This window comes from Manacus vitellinus, unplaced genomic scaffold, assembly GCF_001715985.3.
Source record: "Manacus vitellinus isolate BGI_N305 unplaced genomic scaffold, ASM171598v3 ctg7180002429309_pilon, whole genome shotgun sequence".
In the NCBI taxonomy this organism is placed as follows: domain Eukaryota; kingdom Metazoa; phylum Chordata; class Aves; order Passeriformes; family Pipridae; genus Manacus; species Manacus vitellinus.
In genome coordinates this window covers 1-5,404 of record NW_021938011.1, presented here as the reverse complement: position 1 = coordinate 5,404, position 5,404 = coordinate 1, and the positions used below count along the sequence as shown (strand labels likewise).

The 5,404-nt window shown below is 50.4% G+C and overlaps 1 long non-coding RNA gene across 1 annotated transcript; it reads right to left on the bottom strand.

The window, feature by feature from the left end:
- Window positions 1-346: 346 nt before the first annotated feature.
- LOC115308073 lies at window positions 347-1,304 on the bottom strand. The gene is made up of 2 exons (XR_003916422.1): window positions 889-1,304; window positions 347-567 (listed from the first exon to the last, which is right to left on the bottom strand). It is a non-coding gene; the product is annotated as an uncharacterized LOC115308073 (long non-coding RNA).
- Window positions 1,305-5,404: the final 4,100 nt, after the last annotated feature.

Below are 5,404 nucleotides of genomic sequence, written 5' to 3'. Positions count from 1 at the left end.
GCGTGAAGGCCCAGAGATCCCTTGGAGCCACGGGAGAGCAGGCACAGAGTCCCTCCTGCAGGGCCAATTCTGCTGCCTGAACTCAGCTCTTCAAAGAAGCCTCTAAGATTCAGCTGGTGAGGTTTAGAAGCCAGGCATTCCTTGCTTACAACACCCTACCATGATCCCAGCCCACTAGGTGCCCTGGCAATCAGCTCCCAAAGGGCACACACAGATATCTCCACTGCAGCTGATGGGAGGGGTCAGCATTACATGAGGGTTCATTTTCCTTCCCTGCATTCCTGTTCCACGTTCAGGACATTTTCCAGCACTTACTACCATACACACCTACCCTTAGAAGGTTTCCAAGGGACTTCACCGAGGGCCTTCGCAGTTCTGCTCTGTCTGGAGCCCTCAAAGTCCTCAGTGCCTGCCTTAGGAACCTCAACACAACTCACCTGCTTACACAGGCACTTGGTGCTGCTTGGCTACTGCCTCACTTCCCTTCTTCCTTCTTTCTTCACCTCCCTTGGTTGGTCCCTTTAAATTCCTTGGCTCAGTTCTGTGCAGTTTCCAGGCTACATCCCACTGCAAAAAGGATTAGCTCTTGTTACATCTCAACACTCACATATCATTCCCACTTTTTTCCTGACACTTGGCCATTAGGCCAGTGTCTCATTATTTAAAGCAGAGTTTGACTCCTCAGTGACAACAACAGCTACAGCCCTGAATCATAACACAGGCTGAGACACAAACACGGATGGGAACTCTGAAGGATCCACTTTGTTCTGCTCACCAACCAAAAGGAGCTTTCTGAACTCAAGAAGAAGAGACTCAACATCCTCTTTCTGCAACTTTGGCTGCTATAAATGTGACCCACAAGACCTGGAAAGGCCCTTCCCACTTCACCTGCAGGGCTGGCAGTGCCACCACTGGACACGGCCCCAGTGGCTGGGCAGGAACGGAGGGGCTGGGGCGTCCAATCCATCGGCCCAGGCGGCACCAGGAGTTCCTGCAGTTCCTGAGGGGAGAGCCTCAAGCCAACAAAGGATTATGGAGATCATTTTAAACTTCAATATGCATATCTCCTGGAATATGGGGACTTGGACAAGGCCTACTGGTGCAACAAGGACACACTCAAGGCTATCTATTAAAAGCATCTACTAGCACTCAAAAGCTGTCACTATCCTTCTTTCAGGGGCAACTCAGGAAACTCTGTTGGCCAAGAGCCTCCAGGAGGATTTCCAGCTTTTGGGGCTCCCTTTTAACCATTTTTCCCATCACTCTAGTTGGGACTATCACCAGCCCTACAGGGGGAACAGCCCACAAAGTTCACTTGCAGGGATGCCATTAATTGAAAGTCCCTTGTTGGGGGGTCACTGCACACCTTGTCCTTTGTTTGCCCTCCCCAGCAAAGATGCTTCCAACAGTTCTGAGAGATCTGGCAGACCCAGAGCTCTCCTCAGGGAATGCTTTAGCTGCTTAAAGGCTGCCCTTGCACCATCTAGCCAAGACAGCAAATGCTTACAGGCTGTTCTTAAAAGCTGGTAAAACCATCTTCCCACACATCCAGAGGGAGCAATCCAGAGTCCACCCCGTCCTACCATTCCCAGGAAGGCAGTTCATGGGCTGTCTGGGGCTCAGGGAAGAGTCAGGTGACTTCTTTTCTTCCTTCCTGCTTTCCAGATTTTCTCCTTCAAAAGCAACAGCCATCTTTTAAACCTAAGGTTGTCATTCAAGGTGGTTCTCTCAGGTCCTGCACTCATCAATCATCTTGGCCATTGGTTCCTTGGCAGGTTCTTGCATTCACATCCTACAAGCAAACCAGGATGAGCCAATTTAGTTGTTACTGCAACCAATCCAAGCTGGAATTCTGATTTTAAAGGATACTGGGTTTGCCTTACCCATATAGATCCCACATCAGGGGTAATACCTACAGGTTCTGCCCTCTTCCACTCTCCTGGAACTCCACTGGCCCACACCACAGGAACAACTGCAGCTGCCACTTCAGTCAGGACCTTGCTGCTGACAGGAGTTATTCCCTGCACAACAAGAGCTGCTGCTTGGACACATTTAGTTCCAGCAATTACAGTGCCAATATCCCCAGTTTTTAATTTCATTTCTGCCTCAACTTTTCCACTCAATCTCTTCCTAGCAGAGTTTTGGGTGAGTTTGGCAAATAGAGAAACTGAGGAATTACCCAACGTTTTCCCAGTTTAACCCCTGTCACAGCAATCACCTTAACACTGCCAGTCCTTCATTCTCCCTCTCTTGGGTTAAGGACTGAGGAAGTTGGACCTGTGTCTGACCAGGACCTGTGCAAACCAAATGCTGGGGACTGGAACACACACCTTGCACTCCTGCAGCTCTCACAGTCACATTCCAGAGAAAACAGCCAATTGGACTCTCACTGCTCATTTCTTAATCCCAATCCCACACTTCTTTGGCACTTGGAGCACCACTTTTAGAACCCAATTACAGTCCATTAGAGAGCTCCATGTCTAGCAGGGACAGGGACCCCTGGGATACTCTCAGCAATGCCTGAATCCATTGCAGGGACCTTGCTTTGAGCTCCCCAGGGCCGGGCACCCCGAGGATCTCCCCGAATAATCCTTTCGGTGCGCGCTGGAGTCCTCGGGGTGCCCCAACCCGGGGGGCACCAACAGCACTGTCCCTCCAGGGGGCCCAATTTGGTCCCAAAATGCAGGGGGATCTTGCCTGTGTCCCAGACTGGTCCGGGGATCTGAGGCCCTTCCCGAGAAAATCTCGGTGCCGGCGTGAAGGCCCAGAGATCCCTTGGAGCCACGGGAGAGCAGGCACAGAGTCCCTCCTGGGGGGCAATTCTGCTGCCTGAACTCAGCTCTTCAAAGAAGTCTCTAAGACTCAGCTGGTGAGGTTTAGAAGCCAGGCATTCCTTGCTTATAACACCCTGCCATGATCCCAGCCCACTGGGTGTCCTGGCAATCAGCTCCCAAAGGGCACACACAGCTATCTCCACTGCAGCTGATGGGAGGCGTCAGCATTACATGAGGGTTCATTTTCCTTCCCTGCATTCCTGTTCCACATTCAGGACATTTTCCAGCACTTACTACCATACACACCTACCCTTACAAGGTTTCCAAGGGACTTCACCGAGGGCCTTCGCAGCTCTGCTCTGTCTGGAGCCCTCAAAGTCCTCAGTGCCTGCCTTAGGAATTTCAAGAGAACTCACCTGCTGACACAGGCAATTGGTGCTGCTTGGTTGCTGCCTCACTTCCCTTCTTCCTTCTTTCTTCATCTCCATTGGTTAGTCCCTTTAAGTCCCTTGGCTCAGCTCTGTGCAGTTTCCAGGCTACATCCCACTGCAAAAAGGATTAGCTCTTGTTACATCTCAACACTCACATATCATTCCCACTTTTTTCTTAACACTTGGCCATTAGGCCAGGGTCTCATGATTTAAAGCAGAGTTTGACTCCTCAGTGACAACAACAGCTACAGCCCTGAATCATAACACAGGCTGAGACACAAACACGGATGGGAACTCTGAAGGATCCGCTTTGTTCTGCTCACCAACCAAAAGGAGCTTTCTGAACTCAAGAAGAAGAGACTCAACATCCTCTTTCTGAAAACTTTAGGTGCTATAGATGTGACCCACAAGACCTGGAAAGGCCCTTCCCACTTCACCTGCAGGGCTGGCAGTGCCACCACTGGACACGGCCCCAGTGGCTGGGCAGGAACGGAGGGGCTGGGGCGTCCAATCCATCGGCCCAGGCGGCACCAGGAGTTCCTGCAGTTCCTGAGGGGAGAGCCTCAAGCCAACAAAGGATTATGGAGATCATCTGAAACTTCAATAGGTATATCTCCTGGAATATGGGGACTTGGACAAGGCCTACTGGTGCAACAAGGACACACTCAAGGCTATCTATTAAAAGCATCTACCAGCACTCAAAAGCTGTCACTATCCTTCTTTCAGGGGCAACTCAGGAAACTCTCTTTGCCAAGAGCCTCCAGGAGGATTTCCAGCTTTTGGGGCTCCCTTTTAACCATTTTTCCCATCACTCTAGCTGGGACTATCACCTGCCCTACAGGGGGAACAGCCCACAAAGTTCACTTGCAGGGATGCCATTAACTCAAAGTCCCTTGTCAGGGGGGTCATTGCACACCTTGTCCTTTGTTTGCCCTCCCCAGCAAAGATGCTTCCAACAGTTCTGAGAGATCTGGCACACCCAGAGCTCTCCTCAGGGAATGCTTTAGCTGCTTAAAGGCTTCCCTTGCACCATCTAGCCAAGGCAGCAAATGCTTACAGGCTGTTCTTAAAAGCTGGTATAACAGTCTTATCACACACCCAGAGGGAGCAATCCAGAGTCCACCCCGTCCTACCATTCCCAGGAAGGTAGTTCATGGGCAGTTCTCTTCTTCCTTTCCAGATTTTCTCCTTCAAAAGCAAAGGTTTCTTGGCTTTCCTTGCTCAAGGAGATGCAGCAAAGGCCATCTTTTAAATCCAGTACTGGAAACTCGTCGAGATTGTCATTCAAGGTGGTTCTCTCAGGTCCTGCACTAATCAATCATCTTGGCCACTGCTTTTCTTGGCAGGTTCTTGCATTTACATCCTACAAGCAAACCAGGATGAGCCAATTTAGCTGTTACTGCAACCAATCCAGTCTGGCATTCTCATTTTAAAGGACACTGGGTTTGCCTTACCCATAGAGATCCCACATCAGGGGTAATACCTACAGGTTCTGCCCTCTTCCACTCTCCTGGAACTCCACTGGCCCACACCACAGGAACAACTGCAGCTGCCACTTCAGTCGGGACCTTGCTGCTGACAGGAGTTATTCCCTGCACAACAAGAGCTGCTGCTTGGACACATTTAGTTCCAGCAATTACAGTTTCAATATCCCCAGTTTTCCATTTCATTTCTTCCTCAACTTTTCTACTCAATCTCTTCCTAGCACAGGTTTGGGTGAGTTTGGTAAATAGGGAAACTGAGCAATTCCCCAATTTGTTTTTCCCAGTTTAACCCCTGTCACACCAATCACCTTAACACTGCCAGTCCTTAATTCTCCCTCGATTGGGTTAAGGACTGAGGAAGTTGGACCTGTGTCTGACCAGGACATGTGCAAACCAAATGCTGGGGACTGGAACACACACCTTGCATTCCTGGAGTTCTTACCATTACATTCAAGAGAAAACAGCCAATTGGACCATCACTGCTCGTTTCTTAATCCCAATCCCACACTTCCTTTGCAGTTGGAGCACCACTTTTAGAACCCAATTACAGCCCATTAGAGAGCTCCATGTCTAGCATGGACAGCTACACCTGGGATACTCTCAGCAATGCCTGAATCCATGGCAGGGACCTTGCTTTGAGCTCCCCAGGGCCGGGCACCCCGAGGATCTCCCCGAATAATCCTTTCAGTGCGCGCTGGAGTCCTCGGGGTGCCCC